Source organism: Eleutherodactylus coqui, chromosome 9 (assembly GCF_035609145.1).
Source record: "Eleutherodactylus coqui strain aEleCoq1 chromosome 9, aEleCoq1.hap1, whole genome shotgun sequence".
Classification (NCBI taxonomy): domain Eukaryota; kingdom Metazoa; phylum Chordata; class Amphibia; order Anura; family Eleutherodactylidae; genus Eleutherodactylus; species Eleutherodactylus coqui.
In genome coordinates this window covers 82,992,961-83,010,638 of record NC_089845.1, presented here as the reverse complement: position 1 = coordinate 83,010,638, position 17,678 = coordinate 82,992,961, and the positions used below count along the sequence as shown (strand labels likewise).

General features: G+C 45.0%; 11 non-coding genes across 11 annotated transcripts; all 11 read left to right on the top strand.

Annotated features, from left to right (window-relative positions):
* Positions 1–7,628: 7,628 nt before the first annotated feature.
* TRNAC-GCA (transfer RNA cysteine (anticodon GCA)) lies at positions 7,629–7,700 on the top strand. The gene has a single exon. It is a non-coding gene; the product is annotated as a tRNA-Cys (tRNA).
* Positions 7,701–7,925: 225 nt separating this feature from the next.
* On the top strand, positions 7,926–7,997 carry TRNAC-GCA (transfer RNA cysteine (anticodon GCA)). Its single transcript has one exon. It is a non-coding gene; the product is annotated as a tRNA-Cys (tRNA).
* Positions 7,998–9,427: 1,430 nt separating this feature from the next.
* Positions 9,428–9,499, top strand: TRNAC-GCA (transfer RNA cysteine (anticodon GCA)). Its single transcript has one exon. It is a non-coding gene; the product is annotated as a tRNA-Cys (tRNA).
* A 531-nt stretch (positions 9,500–10,030) lies between these two features.
* Positions 10,031–10,102, top strand: TRNAC-GCA (transfer RNA cysteine (anticodon GCA)). Its single transcript has one exon. It is a non-coding gene; the product is annotated as a tRNA-Cys (tRNA).
* Positions 10,103–10,631: 529 nt separating this feature from the next.
* On the top strand, positions 10,632–10,703 carry TRNAC-GCA (transfer RNA cysteine (anticodon GCA)). The gene has a single exon. It is a non-coding gene; the product is annotated as a tRNA-Cys (tRNA).
* Positions 10,704–11,234: 531 nt separating this feature from the next.
* Positions 11,235–11,306, top strand: TRNAC-GCA (transfer RNA cysteine (anticodon GCA)). Its single transcript has one exon. It is a non-coding gene; the product is annotated as a tRNA-Cys (tRNA).
* A 529-nt stretch (positions 11,307–11,835) lies between these two features.
* Positions 11,836–11,907, top strand: TRNAC-GCA (transfer RNA cysteine (anticodon GCA)). The gene has a single exon. It is a non-coding gene; the product is annotated as a tRNA-Cys (tRNA).
* A 2,946-nt stretch (positions 11,908–14,853) lies between these two features.
* On the top strand, positions 14,854–14,925 carry TRNAC-GCA (transfer RNA cysteine (anticodon GCA)). The gene has a single exon. It is a non-coding gene; the product is annotated as a tRNA-Cys (tRNA).
* A 225-nt stretch (positions 14,926–15,150) lies between these two features.
* Positions 15,151–15,222, top strand: TRNAC-GCA (transfer RNA cysteine (anticodon GCA)). Its single transcript has one exon. It is a non-coding gene; the product is annotated as a tRNA-Cys (tRNA).
* A 1,430-nt stretch (positions 15,223–16,652) lies between these two features.
* On the top strand, positions 16,653–16,724 carry TRNAC-GCA (transfer RNA cysteine (anticodon GCA)). The gene has a single exon. It is a non-coding gene; the product is annotated as a tRNA-Cys (tRNA).
* Positions 16,725–17,255: 531 nt separating this feature from the next.
* On the top strand, positions 17,256–17,327 carry TRNAC-GCA (transfer RNA cysteine (anticodon GCA)). The gene has a single exon. It is a non-coding gene; the product is annotated as a tRNA-Cys (tRNA).
* The last annotated feature ends 351 nt before the right edge of the window (positions 17,328–17,678 follow it).

Genomic DNA, 17,678 nt, shown 5'->3' with positions numbered 1-17,678 from the left:
CTCACTGGGAATCTTCATTGGTAGGGATTTCAACAAGCATCCTACCTTTTGAGAAATTGGTTTCCTCAGAACATTACTTTTTAAGAACCAGTGAGGACAATCATAAGCCAAGGGGGCATAGCTCAGTGGAAGAGCATTCGACTGCAGATCAAGAAGTCCCTGGTTCATAATCCGGGTGCCCCCTTCAAGTGCCAGCTTTACTCATGCTATTCAACGAGATGCTTACCTTTCCAAGAAAGCTCTTCTACAAATTGTCACCCTTGAGCACATTTCTCATGCAGAACTGAACTGGTCGTCCACTCTCTCACTTGGAATCTTCATTGGTAGGGATTTCAACAAGCATCCTTACTTTTGAGAAATTGGTTTCCTCAGAACATTACTTTTTAAGAACCAGTGAGGACAATAATAAGCCAAGCGGGCATAGCTCAGTGGAAGAGCATTCGACTGCAGATCGAGAGGTCCCTGGTTCAAATCCGGGTGCCCCCTTCAAGTGCCAGCTTTACGCATGCTATTCAACGAGATGCTTACCTTTCCAAGAAAGCTCTTCTTCAACTTGTCACCCTTGAGCACATTTCTGATGCAGAACTAAACAGGAACTGGTCATCCACTGGCCATCTTCATTGGTAGGGATTTCAACAAGCATCCTACCTTTTGAGAAATTGGTTTCCTCAGAACATTACTTTTTAAGAACCAGTGAGGACAATCATAAGCCAAGGGGGCATAGCTCAGTGGAAGAGCATTCGACTGCAGATCAAGAAGTCCCTGGTTCATAATCCGGGTGCCCCCTTCAAGTGCCAGCTTTACTCATGCTATTCAACGAGATGCTTACCTTTCCAAGAAAGCTCTTCTACAAATTGTCACCCTTGAGCACATTTCTCATGCAGAACTGAACTGGTCGTCCACTCTCTCACTTGGAATCTTCATTGGTAGGGATTTCAACAAGCATCCTTACTTTTGAGAAATTGGTTTCCTCAGAACATTACTTTTTAAGAACCAGTGAGGACAATAATAAGCCAAGCGGGCATAGCTCAGTGGAAGAGCATTCGACTGCAGATCGAGAGGTCCCTGGTTCAAATCCGGGTGCCCCCTTCAAGTGCCAGCTTTACGCATGCTATTCAACGAGATGCTTACCTTTCCAAGAAAGCTCTTCTTCAACTTGTCACACTTGAGCACATTTCTGATGCAGAACTAAACAGGAACTGGTCGTCCACTGGCCATCTTCATTGGTAGGGATTTCAACAAGCATCCTACCATTTGAGAAATTGGTTTCCTCAGAACATTACTTTTTAAGAACCAGTGAGGACAATCATAAGCCAAGGGGGCATAGCTCAGTGGAAGAGCATTCGACTGCAGATCAAGAAGTCCCTGGTTCATAATCCGGGTGCCCCCTTCAAGTGCCAGCTTTACTCATGCTATTCAACGAGATGCTTACCTTTCCAAGAAAGCTCTTCTACAAATTGTCACCCTTGAGCACATTTCTCATGCAGAACTGAACTGGTCGTCCACTCTCTCACTGGGAATCTTCATTGGTAGGGATTTCAACAAGCATCCTTACTTTTGAGAAATTGGTTTCCTCAGAACATTACTTTTTAAGAACCAGTGAGCACAGTTATAAGCCAGGGGTGGCATAGCTCAGTGGAAGAGCATTTGACTGCAGATCGAGAAGTCTCTGGTTCATGAATCCGGGTGCCCCCTTCAAGTGCCAGCTTTACTCATGCTATTCAACAAGATGCTTACCTTTCCAAGAAAGCTCTTCTTCAACTTGTTAGCCTTGAGCACATTTCTCATACTGAACTGGTCGTCCACTCTCTCACTGGGAATCTTCATTGGTAGGGATTTCAACAAGCATCCTTACTTTTGAGAAATTGGTTTCCTCAGAACATTACTTTTTAAGAACCAGTGAGGACAATAATAAGCCAAGCGGGCATAGCTCAGTGGAAGAGCATTCGACTGCAGATCGAGAGGTCCCTGGCTCAAATCCGGGTGCCCCCTTCAAGTACCAGCTTTACTCATGCTATTCAACGAGATGCTTACCTTTCCAAGAAAGCTCTTCTTCAACTTGTCACCCTTGAGCACATTTCTGATGCAGAACTAAACAGGAACTGGTCATCCACTGGCCATCTTCATTGGTAGGGATTTCAACAAGCATCCTACCTTTTGAGAAATTGGTTTCCTCAGAACATTACTTTTTAAGAACCAGTGAGGACAATCATAAGCCAAGGGGGCATAGCTCAGTGGAAGAGCATTCGACTGCAGATCAAGAAGTCCCTGGTTCATAATCCGGGTGCCCCCTTCAAGTGCCAGCTTTACTCATGCTATTCAACGAGATGCTTACCTTTCCAAGAAAGCTCTTCTACAAATTGTCACCCTTGAGCACATTTCTCATGCAGAACTGAACTGGTCGTCCACTCTCTCACTGGGAATCTTCATTGGTAGGGATTTCAACAAGCATCCTTACTTTTGAGAAATTGGTTTCCTCAGAACATTACTTTTTAAGAACCAGTGAGCACAGTTATAAGCCAGGGGTGGCATAGCTCAGTGGAAGAGCATTTGACTGCAGATCGAGAAGTCTCTGGTTCATGAATCCGGGTGCCCCCTTCAAGTGCCAGCTTTACTCATGCTATTCAACAAGATGCTTACCTTTCCAAGAAAGCTCTTCTTCAACTTGTTAGCCTTGAGCACATTTCTCATACTGAACTGGTCGTCCACTCTCTCACTGGGAATCTTCATTGGTAGGGATTTCAACAAGCATCCTTACTTTTGAGAAATTGGTTTCCTCAGAACATTACTTTTTAAGAACCAGTGAGGACAATAATAAGCCAAGCGGGCATAGCTCAGTGGAAGAGCATTCGACTGCAGATCGAGAGGTCCCTGGTTCAAATCCGGGTGCCCCCTTCAAGTGCCAGCTTTACGCATGCTATTCAACGAGATGCTTACCTTTCCAAGAAAGCTCTTCTTCAACTTGTCACCCTTGAGCACATTTCTGATGCAGAACTAAACAGGAACTGGTCGTCCACTGGCCATCTTCATTGGTAGGGATTTCAACAAGCATCCTACCATTTGAGAAATTGGTTTCCTCAGAACATTACTTTTTAAGAACCAGTGAGGACAATCATAAGCCAAGAGGGCATAGCTCAGTGGAAGAGCATTCGACTGCAGATCAAGAGGTCCCTGGTTCAAATCCGGGTGCCCCCTTCAAGTACCAGCTTTACTCATGCTATTCAACGAGATGCTTACCTTTCCAAGAAAGCTCTTCTACAAATTGTCACCCTTGAGCACATTTCTCATGCAGAACTGAACTGGTCGTCCACTCTCTCACTGGGAATCTTCATTGGTAGGGATTTCAACAAGCATCCTTACTTTTGAGAAATTGGTTTCCTCAGAACATTACTTTTTAAGAACCAGTGAGGACAATAATAAGCCAAGCGGGCATAGCTCAGTGGAAGAGCATTCGACTGCAGATCGAGAGGTCTCTGGTTCATGAATCCGGGTGCCCCCTTCAAGTGCCAGCTTTACTCATGCTATTCAACAAGATGCTTACCTTTCCAAGAAAGCTCTTCTTCAACTTGTCACCCTTGAGCACATTTCTGATGCAGAACTAAACAGGAACTGGTCGTCCACTGGCCATCTTCATTGGTAGGGATTTCAACAAGCATCCTACCATTTGAGAAATTGGTTTCCTCAGAACATTACTTTTTAAGAACCAGTGAGGACAATCATAAGCCAAGGGGGCATAGCTCAGTGGAAGAGCATTCGACTGCAGGTCAAGAAGTCCCTGGTTCATAATCCGGTTGCCCCCTTCAAGTGCCAGCTTTACTCATGCTATTCAACGAGATGCTTACCTTTCCAAGAAAGCTCTTCTACAAATTGTCACCCTTGAGCACATTTCTCATGCGGAACTGAACTGGTCGTCCACTCTCTCACTGGGAGTCTTCATTGGTAGGGATTTCAACAAGCATCCTTACTTTTGAGAAATTGGTTTCCTCAGAACATTACTTTTTAAGAACCAGTGAGCACAGTTATAAGCCAGGGGTGGCATAGCTCAGTGGAAGAGCATTTGACTGCAGATCGAGAAGTCTCTGGTTCATGAATCCGGGTGCCCCCTTCAAGTGCCAGCTTTACTCATGCTATTCAACAAGATGCTTACCTTTCCAAGAAAGCTCTTCTTCAACTTGTTAGCCTTGAGCACATTTCTCATACTGAACTGGTCGTCCACTCTCTCACTGGGAATCTTCATTGGTAGGGATTTCAACAAGCATCCTACCTTTTGAGAAATTGGTTTCCTCAGAACATTACTTTTTAAGAACCAGTGAGGACAATCATAAGCCAAGGGGGCATAGCTCAGTGGAAGAGCATTCGACTGCAGATCGAGAAGTCCCTGGTTCATAATCCGGGTGCCCCCTTCAAGTGCCAGCTTTACTCATGCTATTCAACGAGATGCTTACCTTTCCAAGAAAGCTCTTCTACAAATTGTCACCCTTGAGCACATTTCTCATGCAGAACTGAACTGGTCGTCCACTCTCTCACTGGGAATCTTCATTGGTAGGGATTTCAACAAGCATCCTACCATTTGAGAAATTGGTTTCCTCAGAACATTACTTTTTAAGAACCAGTGAGGACAATCATAAGCCAAGGGGGATAGCTCAGTGGAAGAGCATTCGACTGCAGATCGAGAGGTCCCTGGTTCAAATCCGGGTGCCCCCTTCAAGTACCAGCTTTACTCATGCTATTCAACGAGATGCTTACCTTTCCAAGAAAGCTCTTCTACAAATTGTCACCCTTGAGCACATTTCTCATGCGGAACTGAACTGGTCGTCCACTCTCTCACTGGGAATCTTCATTGGTAGTGATTTCAACAAGCATCCTTACTTTTGAGAAATTGGTTTCCTCAGAACATTACTTTTTAAGAACCAGTGAGCACAGTTATAAGCCAGGGGTGGCATAGCTCAGTGGAAGAGCATTTGACTGCAGATCGAGAAGTCTCTGGTTCATGAATCCGGGTGCCCCCTTCAAGTGCCAGCTTTACTCATGCTATTCAACAAGATGCTTACCTTTCCAAGAAAGCTCTTCTTCAACTTGTTAGCCTTGAGCACATTTCTCATACTGAACTGGTCGTCCACTCTCTCACTGGGAATCTTCATTGGTAGGGATTTCAACAAGCATCCTTACTTTTGAGAAATTGGTTTCCTCAGAACATTACTTTTTAAGAACCAGTGAGGACAATCATAAGCCAAGGGGGCATAGCTCAGTGGAAGAGCATTCGACTGCAGATCAAGAAGTCCCTGGTTCAAATCCGGGTGCCCCCTTCAAGTGCCAACGAGATGCTTACCTTTCCAAGAAAGCTCTTCTTCAACTTGTCACCCTTGAGCACATTTCTGATGCAGAACTAAACAGGAACTGGTCATCCACTGGCCATCTTCATTGGTAGGGATTTCAACAAGCATCCTACCTTTTGAGAAATTGGTTTCCTCAGAACATTACTTTTTAAGAACCAGTGAGGACAATCATAAGCCAAGGGGGCATAGCTCAGTGGAAGAGCATTCGACTGCAGATCAAGAAGTCCCTGGTTCATAATCCGGGTGCCCCCTTCAAGTGCCAGCTTTACTCATGCTATTCAACGAGATGCTTACCTTTCCAAGAAAGCTCTTCTACAAATTGTCACCCTTGAGCACATTTCTCATGCAGAACTGAACTGGTCGTCCACTCTCTCACTGGGAATCTTCATTGGTAGGGATTTCAACAAGCATCCTTACTTTTGAGAAATTGGTTTCCTCAGAACATTACTTTTTAAGAACCAGTGAGGACAATAATAAGCCAAGCGGGCATAGCTCAGTGGAAGAGCATTCGACTGCAGATCGAGAGGTCCCTGGTTCAAATCCGGGTGCCCCCTTCAAGTGCCAGCTTTACGCATGCTATTCAACGAGATGCTTACCTTTCCAAGAAAGCTCTTCTTCAACTTGTCACCCTTGAGCACATTTCTGATGCAGAACTAAACAGGAACTGGTCGTCCACTGGCCATCTTCATTGGTAGGGATTTCAACAAGCATCCTACCATTTGAGAAATTGGTTTCCTCAGAACATTACTTTTTAAGAACCAGTGAGGACAATCATAAGCCAAGAGGGCATAGCTCAGTGGAAGAGCATTCGACTGCAGATCAAGAGGTCCCTGGTTCAAATCCGGGTGCCCCCTTCAAGTACCAGCTTTACTCATGCTATTCAACGAGATGCTTACCTTTCCAAGAAAGCTCTTCTACAAATTGTCACCCTTGAGCACATTTCTCATGCAGAACTGAACTGGTCGTCCACTCTCTCACTGGGAATCTTCATTGGTAGGGATTTCAACAAGCATCCTTACTTTTGAGAAATTGGTTTCCTCAGAACATTACTTTTTAAGAACCAGTGAGGACAATAATAAGCCAAGCGGGCATAGCTCAGTGGAAGAGCATTCGACTGCAGATCGAGAGGTCTCTGGTTCATGAATCCGGGTGCCCCCTTCAAGTGCCAGCTTTACTCATGCTATTCAACAAGATGCTTACCTTTCCAAGAAAGCTCTTCTTCAACTTGTCACCCTTGAGCACATTTCTGATGCAGAACTAAACAGGAACTGGTCGTCCACTGGCCATCTTCATTGGTAGGGATTTCAACAAGCATCCTACCATTTGAGAAATTGGTTTCCTCAGAACATTACTTTTTAAGAACCAGTGAGGACAATCATAAGCCAAGGGGGCATAGCTCAGTGGAAGAGCATTCGACTGCAGGTCAAGAAGTCCCTGGTTCATAATCCGGTTGCCCCCTTCAAGTGCCAGCTTTACTCATGCTATTCAACGAGATGCTTACCTTTCCAAGAAAGCTCTTCTACAAATTGTCACCCTTGAGCACATTTCTCATGCGGAACTGAACTGGTCGTCCACTCTCTCACTGGGAGTCTTCATTGGTAGGGATTTCAACAAGCATCCTTACTTTTGAGAAATTGGTTTCCTCAGAACATTACTTTTTAAGAACCAGTGAGCACAGTTATAAGCCAGGGGTGGCATAGCTCAGTGGAAGAGCATTTGACTGCAGATCGAGAAGTCTCTGGTTCATGAATCCGGGTGCCCCCTTCAAGTGCCAGCTTTACTCATGCTATTCAACAAGATGCTTACCTTTCCAAGAAAGCTCTTCTTCAACTTGTTAGCCTTGAGCACATTTCTCATACTGAACTGGTCGTCCACTCTCTCACTGGGAATCTTCATTGGTAGGGATTTCAACAAGCATCCTACCTTTTGAGAAATTGGTTTCCTCAGAACATTACTTTTTAAGAACCAGTGAGGACAATCATAAGCCAAGGGGGCATAGCTCAGTGGAAGAGCATTCGACTGCAGATCGAGAAGTCCCTGGTTCATAATCCGGGTGCCCCCTTCAAGTGCCAGCTTTACTCATGCTATTCAACGAGATGCTTACCTTTCCAAGAAAGCTCTTCTACAAATTGTCACCCTTGAGCACATTTCTCATGCAGAACTGAACTGGTCGTCCACTCTCTCACTGGGAATCTTCATTGGTAGGGATTTCAACAAGCATCCTACCATTTGAGAAATTGGTTTCCTCAGAACATTACTTTTTAAGAACCAGTGAGGACAATCATAAGCCAAGGGGGCATAGCTCAGTGGAAGAGCATTCGACTGCAGATCGAGAGGTCCCTGGTTCAAATCCGGGTGCCCCCTTCAAGTACCAGCTTTACTCATGCTATTCAACGCGATGCTTACCTTTCCAAGAAAGCTCTTCTTCAACTTGTCACCCTTGAGCACATTTCTCATACTGAACTGGTCGTCCACTCTCTCACTGGGAATCTTCATTGGTAGGGATTTCAACAAGCATCCTTACTTTTGAGAAATTGGTTTCCTCAGAACATTACTTTTTAAGAACCAGTGAGGACAATCATAAGCCAAGGGGGCATAGCTCAGTGGAAGAGCATTCGACTGCAGATCGAGAGGTCCCTGGTTCAAATCCGGGTGCCCCCTTCAAGTGCCAGCTTTACTCATGCTATTCAACGAGATGCTTACCTTTCCAAGAAAGCTCTTCTTCAACTTGTCACCCTTGAGCACATTTCTGATGCAGAACTAAACAGGAACTGGTCATCCACTGGCCATCTTCATTGGTAGGGATTTCAACAAGCATCCTTACTTTTGAGAAATTGGTTTCCTCAGAACATTACTTTTTAAGAACCAGTGAGGACAATCATAAGCCAAGGGGGCATAGCTCAGTGGAAGAGCATTCGACTGCAGGTCAAGAAGTCCCTGGTTCATAATCCGGTTGCCCCCTTCAAGTGCCAGCTTTACTCATGCTATTCAACGAGATGCTTACCTTTCCAAGAAAGCTCTTCTTCAACTTGTCACCCTTGAGCACATTTCTGATGCAGAACTAAACAGGAACTGGTCGTCCACTGGCCATCTTCATTGGTAGGGATTTCAACAAGCATCCTACCATTTGAGAAATTGGTTTCCTCAGAACATTACTTTTTAAGAACCAGTGAGGACAATCATAAGCCAAGGGGGATAGCTCAGTGGAAGAGCATTCGACTGCAGATCGAGAGGTCCCTGGTTCAAATCCGGGTGCCCCCTTCAAGTACCAGCTTTACTCATGCTATTCAACGAGATGCTTACCTTTCCAAGAAAGCTCTTCTACAAATTGTCACCCTTGAGCACATTTCTCATGCGGAACTGAACTGGTCGTCCACTCTCTCACTGGGAATCTTCATTGGTAGTGATTTCAACAAGCATCCTTACTTTTGAGAAATTGGTTTCCTCAGAACATTACTTTTTAAGAACCAGTGAGCACAGTTATAAGCCAGGGGTGGCATAGCTCAGTGGAAGAGCATTTGACTGCAGATCGAGAAGTCTCTGGTTCATGAATCCGGGTGCCCCCTTCAAGTGCCAGCTTTACTCATGCTATTCAACAAGATGCTTACCTTTCCAAGAAAGCTCTTCTTCAACTTGTTAGCCTTGAGCACATTTCTCATACTGAACTGGTCGTCCACTCTCTCACTGGGAATCTTCATTGGTAGGGATTTCAACAAGCATCCTTACTTTTGAGAAATTGGTTTCCTCAGAACATTACTTTTTAAGAACCAGTAAGGACAATAATAGGCCAAGCGGGCATAGCTCAGTGGAAGAGCATTCGACTGCAGATCGAGAGGTCCCTGGTTCAAATCCGGGTGCCCCCTTCAAGTGCCAGCTTTACGCATGCTATTCAACGAGATGCTTACCTTTCCAAGAAAGCTCTTCTTCAACTTGTCACCCTTGAGCACATTTCTGATGCAGAACTAAACAGGAACTGGTCGTCCACTGGCCATCTTCATTGGTAGGGATTTCAACAAGCATCCTTACTTTTGAGAAATTGGTTTCCTCAGAACATTACTTTTTAAGAACCAGTGAGGACAATCATAAGCCAAGGGGGCATAGCTCAGTGGAAGAGCATTCGACTGCAGATCGAGAGGTCCCTGGTTCAAATCCGGGTGCCCCCTTCAAGTACCAGCTTTACTCATGCTATTCAACGAGATGCTTACCTTTCCAAGAAAGCTCTTCTTCAACTTGTCACCCTTGAGCACATTTCTGATGCAGAACTAAACAGGAACTGGTCATCCACTGGCCATCTTCATTGGTAGGGATTTCAACAAGCATCCTACCTTTTGAGAAATTGGTTTCCTCAGAACATTACTTTTTAAGAACCAGTGAGGACAATCATAAGCCAAGGGGGCATAGCTCAGTGGAAGAGCATTCGACTGCAGATCAAGAAGTCCCTGGTTCATAATCCGGGTGCCCCCTTCAAGTGCCAGCTTTACTCATGCTATTCAACGAGATGCTTACCTTTCCAAGAAAGCTCTTCTACAAATTGTCACCCTTGAGCACATTTCTCATGCAGAACTGAACTGGTCGTCCACTCTCTCACTGGGAATCTTCATTGGTAGGGATTTCAACAAGCATCCTACCATTTGAGAAATTGGTTTCCTCAGAACATTACTTTTTAAGAACCAGTGAGGACAATCATAAGCCAAGGGGGCATAGCTCAGTGGAAGAGCATTCGACTGCAGATCGAGAGGTCCCTGGTTCAAATCCGGGTGCCCCCTTCAAGTACCAGCTTTACTCATGCTATTCAACGAGATGCTTACCTTTCCAAGAAAGCTCTTCTTCAACTTGTCACCCTTGAGCACATTTCTGATGCAGAACTAAACAGGAACTGGTCATCCACTGGCCATCTTCATTGGTAGGGATTTCAACAAGCATCCTACCTTTTGAGAAATTGGTTTCCTCAGAACATTACTTTTTAAGAACCAGTGAGGACAATCATAAGCCAAGGGGGCATAGCTCAGTGGAAGAGCATTCGACTGCAGATCAAGAAGTCCCTGGTTCATAATCCGGGTGCCCCCTTCAAGTACCAGCTTTACTCATGCTATTCAACGAGATGCTTACCTTTCCAAGAAAGCTCTTCTTCAACTTGTCACCCTTGAGCACATTTCTGATGCAGAACTAAACAGGAACTGGTCGTCCACTGGCCATCTTCATTGGTAGGGATTTCAACAAGCATCCTTACTTTTGAGAAATTGGTTTCCTCAGAACATTACTTTTTAAGAACCAGTGAGGACAATCATAAGCCAAGGGGGCATAGCTCAGTGGAAGAGCATTCGACTGCAGATCGAGAGGTCCCTGGTTCAAATCCGGGTGCCCCCTTCAAGTACCAGCTTTACTCATGCTATTCAACGAGATGCTTACCTTTCCAAGAAAGCTCTTCTTCAACTTGTCACCCTTGAGCACATTTCTGATGCAGAACTAAACAGGAACTGGTCATCCACTGGCCATCTTCATTGGTAGGGATTTCAACAAGCATCCTACCTTTTGAGAAATTGGTTTCCTCAGAACATTACTTTTTAAGAACCAGTGAGGACAATCATAAGCCAAGGGGGCATAGCTCAGTGGAAGAGCATTCGACTGCAGATCAAGAAGTCCCTGGTTCATAATCCGGGTGCCCCCTTCAAGTGCCAGCTTTACTCATGCTATTCAACGAGATGCTTACCTTTCCAAGAAAGCTCTTCTACAAATTGTCACCCTTGAGCACATTTCTCATGCAGAACTGAACTGGTCGTCCACTCTCTCACTGGGAATCTTCATTGGTAGGGATTTCAACAAGCATCCTACCATTTGAGAAATTGGTTTCCTCAGAACATTACTTTTTAAGAACCAGTGAGGACAATCATAAGCCAAGGGGGCATAGCTCAGTGGAAGAGCATTCGACTGCAGATCGAGAGGTCCCTGGTTCAAATCCGGGTGCCCCCTTCAAGTACCAGCTTTACTCATGCTATTCAACGAGATGCTTACCTTTCCAAGAAAGCTCTTCTTCAACTTGTCACCCTTGAGCACATTTCTGATGCAGAACTAAACAGGAACTGGTCATCCACTGGCCATCTTCATTGGTAGGGATTTCAACAAGCATCCTACCTTTTGAGAAATTGGTTTCCTCAGAACATTACTTTTTAAGAACCAGTGAGGACAATCATAAGCCAAGGGGGCATAGCTCAGTGGAAGAGCATTCGACTGCAGATCAAGAAGTCCCTGGTTCATAATCCGGGTGCCCCCTTCAAGTACCAGCTTTACTCATGCTATTCAACGAGATGCTTACCTTTCCAAGAAAGCTCTTCTTCAACTTGTCACCCTTGAGCACATTTCTGATGCAGAACTAAACAGGAACTGGTCGTCCACTGGCCATCTTCATTGGTAGGGATTTCAACAAGCATCCTTACTTTTGAGAAATTGGTTTCCTCAGAACATTACTTTTTAAGAACCAGTGAGGACAATCATAAGCCAAGGGGGCATAGCTCAGTGGAAGAGCATTCGACTGCAGATCGAGAGGTCCCTGGTTCAAATCCGGGTGCCCCCTTCAAGTGCCAGCTTTACGCATGCTATTCAACGAGATGCTTACCTTTCCAAGAAAGCTCTTCTTCAACTTGTCACCCTTGAGCACATTTCTGATGCAGAACTAAACAGGAACTGGTCGTCCACTGGCCATCTTCATTGGTAGGGATTTCAACAAGCATCCTACCATTTGAGAAATTGGTTTCCTCAGAACATTACTTTTTAAGAACCAGTGAGGACAATCATAAGCCAAGAGGGCATAGCTCAGTGGAAGAGCATTCGACTGCAGATCAAGAGGTCCCTGGTTCAAATCCGGGTGCCCCCTTCAAGTACCAGCTTTACTCATGCTATTCAACGAGATGCTTACCTTTCCAAGAAAGCTCTTCTACAAATTGTCACCCTTGAGCACATTTCTCATGCAGAACTGAACTGGTCGTCCACTCTCTCACTGGGAATCTTCATTGGTAGGGATTTCAACAAGCATCCTTACTTTTGAGAAATTGGTTTCCTCAGAACATTACTTTTTAAGAACCAGTGAGGACAATAATAAGCCAAGCGGGCATAGCTCAGTGGAAGAGCATTCGACTGCAGATCGAGAGGTCTCTGGTTCATGAATCCGGGTGCCCCCTTCAAGTGCCAGCTTTACTCATGCTATTCAACAAGATGCTTACCTTTCCAAGAAAGCTCTTCTTCAACTTGTCACCCTTGAGCACATTTCTGATGCAGAACTAAACAGGAACTGGTCGTCCACTGGCCATCTTCATTGGTAGGGATTTCAACAAGCATCCTACCATTTGAGAAATTGGTTTCCTCAGAACATTACTTTTTAAGAACCAGTGAGGACAATCATAAGCCAAGGGGGCATAGCTCAGTGGAAGAGCATTCGACTGCAGGTCAAGAAGTCCCTGGTTCATAATCCGGTTGCCCCCTTCAAGTGCCAGCTTTACTCATGCTATTCAACGAGATGCTTACCTTTCCAAGAAAGCTCTTCTACAAATTGTCACCCTTGAGCACATTTCTCATGCGGAACTGAACTGGTCGTCCACTCTCTCACTGGGAGTCTTCATTGGTAGGGATTTCAACAAGCATCCTTACTTTTGAGAAATTGGTTTCCTCAGAACATTACTTTTTAAGAACCAGTGAGCACAGTTATAAGCCAGGGGTGGCATAGCTCAGTGGAAGAGCATTTGACTGCAGATCGAGAAGTCTCTGGTTCATGAATCCGGGTGCCCCCTTCAAGTGCCAGCTTTACTCATGCTATTCAACAAGATGCTTACCTTTCCAAGAAAGCTCTTCTTCAACTTGTTAGCCTTGAGCACATTTCTCATACTGAACTGGTCGTCCACTCTCTCACTGGGAATCTTCATTGGTAGGGATTTCAACAAGCATCCTACCTTTTGAGAAATTGGTTTCCTCAGAACATTACTTTTTAAGAACCAGTGAGGACAATCATAAGCCAAGGGGGCATAGCTCAGTGGAAGAGCATTCGACTGCAGATCGAGAAGTCCCTGGTTCATAATCCGGGTGCCCCCTTCAAGTGCCAGCTTTACTCATGCTATTCAACGAGATGCTTACCTTTCCAAGAAAGCTCTTCTACAAATTGTCACCCTTGAGCACATTTCTCATGCAGAACTGAACTGGTCGTCCACTCTCTCACTGGGAATCTTCATTGGTAGGGATTTCAACAAGCATCCTACCATTTGAGAAATTGGTTTCCTCAGAACATTACTTTTTAAGAACCAGTGAGGACAATAATAAGCCAAGCGGGCATAGCTCAGTGGAAGAGCATTCGACTGCAGATCGAGAGGTCTCTGGTTCATGAATCCGGGTGCCCCCTTCAAGTGCCAGCTTTACTCATGCTATTCAACAAGATGCTTACCTTTCCAAGAAAGCTCTTCTTCAACTTGTCACCCTTGAGCACATTTCTGATGCAGAACTAAACAGGAACTGGTCGTCCACTGGCCATCTTCATTGGTAGGGATTTCAACAAGCATCCTACCATTTGAGAAATTGGTTTCCTCAGAACATTACTTTTTAAGAACCAGTGAGGACAATCATAAGCCAAGGGGGCATAGCTCAGTGGAAGAGCATTCGACTGCAGGTCAAGAAGTCCCTGGTTCATAATCCGGTTGCCCCCTTCAAGTGCCAGCTTTACTCATGCTATTCAACGAGATGCTTACCTTTCCAAGAAAGCTCTTCTACAAATTGTCACCCTTGAGCACATTTCTCATGCGGAACTGAACTGGTCGTCCACTCTCTCACTGGGAGTCTTCATTGGTAGGGATTTCAACAAGCATCCTTACTTTTGAGAAATTGGTTTCCTCAGAACATTACTTTTTAAGAACCAGTGAGCACAGTTATAAGCCAGGGGTGGCATAGCTCAGTGGAAGAGCATTTGACTGCAGATCGAGAAGTCTCTGGTTCATGAATCCGGGTGCCCCCTTCAAGTGCCAGCTTTACTCATGCTATTCAACAAGATGCTTACCTTTCCAAGAAAGCTCTTCTTCAACTTGTTAGCCTTGAGCACATTTCTCATACTGAACTGGTCGTCCACTCTCTCACTGGGAATCTTCATTGGTAGGGATTTCAACAAGCATCCTACCTTTTGAGAAATTGGTTTCCTCAGAACATTACTTTTTAAGAACCAGTGAGGACAATCATAAGCCAAGGGGGCATAGCTCAGTGGAAGAGCATTCGACTGCAGATCGAGAAGTCCCTGGTTCATAATCCGGGTGCCCCCTTCAAGTGCCAGCTTTACTCATGCTATTCAACGAGATGCTTACCTTTCCAAGAAAGCTCTTCTACAAATTGTCACCCTTGAGCACATTTCTCATGCAGAACTGAACTGGTCGTCCACTCTCTCACTGGGAATCTTCATTGGTAGGGATTTCAACAAGCATCCTACCATTTGAGAAATTGGTTTCCTCAGAACATTACTTTTTAAGAACCAGTGAGGACAATCATAAGCCAAGGGGGCATAGCTCAGTGGAAGAGCATTCGACTGCAGATCGAGAGGTCCCTGGTTCAAATCCGGGTGCCCCCTTCAAGTACCAGCTTTACTCATGCTATTCAACGCGATGCTTACCTTTCCAAGAAAGCTCTTCTTCAACTTGTCACCCTTGAGCACATTTCTCATACTGAACTGGTCGTCCACTCTCTCACTGGGAATCTTCATTGGTAGGGATTTCAACAAGCATCCTTACTTTTGAGAAATTGGTTTCCTCAGAACATTACTTTTTAAGAACCAGTGAGGACAATCATAAGCCAAGGGGGCATAGCTCAGTGGAAGAGCATTCGACTGCAGATCGAGAGGTCCCTGGTTCAAATCCGGGTGCCCCCTTCAAGTGCCAGCTTTACTCATGCTATTCAACGAGATGCTTACCTTTCCAAGAAAGCTCTTCTTCAACTTGTCACCCTTGAGCACATTTCTGATGCAGAACTAAACAGGAACTGGTCATCCACTGGCCATCTTCATTGGTAGGGATTTCAACAAGCATCCTTACTTTTGAGAAATTGGTTTCCTCAGAACATTACTTTTTAAGAACCAGTGAGGACAATCATAAGCCAAGGGGGCATAGCTCAGTGGAAGAGCATTCGACTGCAGGTCAAGAAGTCCCTGGTTCATAATCCGGTTGCCCCCTTCAAGTGCCAGCTTTACTCATGCTATTCAACGAGATGCTTACCTTTCCAAGAAAGCTCTTCTTCAACTTGTCACCCTTGAGCACATTTCTGATGCAGAACTAAACAGGAACTGGTCGTCCACTGGCCATCTTCATTGGTAGGGATTTCAACAAGCATCCTACCATTTGAGAAATTGGTTTCCTCAGAACATTACTTTTTAAGAACCAGTGAGGACAATCATAAGCCAAGGGGGATAGCTCAGTGGAAGAGCATTCGACTGCAGATCGAGAGGTCCCTGGTTCAAATCCGGGTGCCCCCTTCAAGTACCAGCTTTACTCATGCTATTCAACGAGATGCTTACCTTTCCAAGAAAGCTCTTCTACAAATTGTCACCCTTGAGCACATTTCTCATGCGGAACTGAACTGGTCGTCCACTCTCTCACTGGGAATCTTCATTGGTAGTGATTTCAACAAGCATCCTTACTTTTGAGAAATTGGTTTCCTCAGAACATTACTTTTTAAGAACCAGTGAGCACAGTTATAAGCCAGGGGTGGCATAGCTCAGTGGAAGAGCATTTGACTGCAGATCGAGAAGTCTCTGGTTCATGAATCCGGGTGCCCCCTTCAAGTGCCAGCTTTACTCATGCTATTCAACAAGATGCTTACCTTTCCAAGAAAGCTCTTCTTCAACTTGTTAGCCTTGAGCACATTTCTCATACTGAACTGGTCGTCCACTCTCTCACTGGGAATCTTCATTGGTAGGGATTTCAACAAGCATCCTTACTTTTGAGAAATTGGTTTCCTCAGAACATTACTTTTTAAGAACCAGTAAGGACAATAATAGGCCAAGCGGGCATAGCTCAGTGGAAGAGCATTCGACTGCAGATCGAGAGGTCCCTGGTTCAAATCCGGGTGCCCCCTTCAAGTGCCAGCTTTACGCATGCTATTCAACGAGATGCTTACCTTTCCAAGAAAGCTCTTCTTCAACTTGTCACCCTTGAGCACATTTCTGATGCAGAACTAAACAGGAACTGGTCGTCCACTGGCCATCTTCATTGGTAGGGATTTCAACAAGCATCCTTACTTTTGAGAAATTGGTTTCCTCAGAACATTACTTTTTAAGAACCAGTGAGGACAATCATAAGCCAAGGGGGCATAGCTCAGTGGAAGAGCATTCGACTGCAGATCGAGAGGTCCCTGGTTCAAATCCGGGTGCCCCCTTCAAGTACCAGCTTTACTCATGCTATTCAACGAGATGCTTACCTTTCCAAGAAAGCTCTTCTTCAACTTGTCACCCTTGAGCACATTTCTGATGCAGAACTAAACAGGAACTGGTCATCCACTGGCCATCTTCATTGGTAGGGATTTCAACAAGCATCCTACCTTTTGAGAAATTGGTTTCCTCAGAACATTACTTTTTAAGAACCAGTGAGGACAATCATAAGCCAAGGGGGCATAGCTCAGTGGAAGAGCATTCGACTGCAGATCAAGAAGTCCCTGGTTCATAATCCGGGTGCCCCCTTCAAGTGCCAGCTTTACTCATGCTATTCAACGAGATGCTTACCTTTCCAAGAAAGCTCTTCTACAAATTGTCACCCTTGAGCACATTTCTCATGCAGAACTGAACTGGTCGTCCACTCTCTCACTGGGAATCTTCATTGGTAGGGATTTCAACAAGCATCCTACCATTTGAGAAATTGGTTTCCTCAGAACATTACTTTTTAAGAACCAGTGAGGACAATCATAAGCCAAGGGGGCATAGCTCAGTGGAAGAGCATTCGACTGCAGATCGAGAGGTCCCTGGTTCAAATCCGGGTGCCCCCTTCAAGTACCAGCTTTACTCATGCTATTCAACGAGATGCTTACCTTTCCAAGAAAGCTCTTCTTCAACTTGTCACCCTTGAGCACATTTCTGATGCAGAACTAAACAGGAACTGGTCATCCACTGGCCATCTTCATTGGTAGGGATTTCAACAAGCATCCTACCTTTTGAGAAATTGGTTTCCTCAGAACATTACTTTTTAAGAACCAGTGAGGACAATCATAAGCCAAGGGGGCATAGCTCAGTGGAAGAGCATTCGACTGCAGATCAAGAAGTCCCTGGTTCATAATCCGGGTGCCCCCTTCAAGTACCAGCTTTACTCATGCTATTCAACGAGATGCTTACCTTTCCAA